This window comes from Arachis duranensis, chromosome 5, assembly GCF_000817695.3.
Source record: "Arachis duranensis cultivar V14167 chromosome 5, aradu.V14167.gnm2.J7QH, whole genome shotgun sequence".
NCBI lineage: Eukaryota > Viridiplantae > Streptophyta > Magnoliopsida > Fabales > Fabaceae > Arachis > Arachis duranensis.
The window spans coordinates 28,283,778-28,285,364 of NC_029776.3; positions in this window are offsets into that span (position 1 = coordinate 28,283,778).

The following is a 1,587-nucleotide window of genomic DNA, read 5'->3' on the forward strand; positions in this document are numbered from 1 at the left end:
AACCTTGATGCCAAGTTAGCTGGAGAAAAACGCTTGCTCCAGTTAAATGAGCTAGAGGAATTTAGACTCAATGCTTTCGAGAATGCAAAAATATACAAAGAGAAAGCGAAAAGATGGCATGATAACAAATTGTCATCCAGAGTCTTTGAGCCGGGGCAGAAAATTCTGCTATTTAATTCTAGGCTCAAATCCCGGTGGAGAGGTCCGTATGTGATTACAAGTGTATCACCATATGGATACGTAGAGCTTCAGGATAACGACTCTAACAAAAAGTTCATTGTTAATGGACAGAGAATTAAACATTATCTTGAAAGTAATCATGAGCAAGAATGCTCAAAACTGAGACTTGATTAGAGCTCAGTAATAGTCCAGCTAAAGACAATAAAGAAGCGCTTGTTGGGAGGCAACTCAGCCAAATCACAAAATTTAATTTTATTTGTTCTTTTTTCTAATTGATCAAGTTTTACAGGTAGATGCCAGAGTATCTTCAAAAGGTGAAGTAACAATTGATTGAAGTCACAGGGTTACAGGGAAATTTGGAAAGCTTACTGGCATCAAAAAGCCAGTAAGAAACGTTTTGGGCGTTGAACGCCCAAAAGAAGCATCCACTGGGCGTTCAACGCCAGTAAGGGTAGCCATCTGGGCATTAAACGCCAGAAAGGAGCATCTTCTAGGCGTTGAACGCCAGAAAGAAGCACCTTCTGGGCGTTTAATGCCAGATTGACAGCGTCCTGGGCGTTCACAAAAACGCCCAGTAACAAAGGACTTCCTGGCGTTCAACGCCAGAAAGAAGCAACAGCTGGGCGTTGAACGCCCAGGAGAAGCATCAATTGGGCGTTAAACGCCCAAAACATGCAGCGTTTGGGCGTTTAACGCCAGGATGGTGGGGAGGAGGTAAAATTCGTTTTTCTTCAAAAATTTTCTAATTTTTATGTTTTAATTCATGATTTCTTGCATAAACATGTTTCCAAATATCATCCTTCAATTTCAAAAATTTTAATCCTAATTTCTAAAATCTCTAATTTCTGAAATCCCTACTTCAAAGATTTTCCATGCATCTTAATCCATAAAGACAATTGATTTTCAATCCAATCCAACTCTTTTTCCAAGCTCTTTCCCAACTTAATTATCTTTTAAAATCTTTTTCCAATTATAAATTTCAAATTTATTTTTAAATATCATTCATATCTTTTTAAATTATATCCTTTTCTTGTCATATTTATCTTTTATAAATCATATCTTTTATCTTATATCTTTTTCTTATTTTCGAATACCCACCCCTTCCCTTTATATCCACTTTCGGCGCCCCTCTCATCATCCACCATTCCACACTTGCTCTCCTCATATTCCTCTTTTCTCTTTTCTTTTGCTTGAGGACAAGCAAACCTCTAACTTTGGTGTGCTTATCCATGATCACAAAAACACTCTCACTTTGATCATGGCCCCTAAAAGAAAACAACCCAACTCAAGAGGCAAGAAAGAGAATATTCCAAAGCCACTTTGGAATCAAGGGAAGTTCTTAACTAAAGAACATTCAAACCATTACTACAAAATAATGAGCCACAGATCAGTGATCCCGGAAGTCAA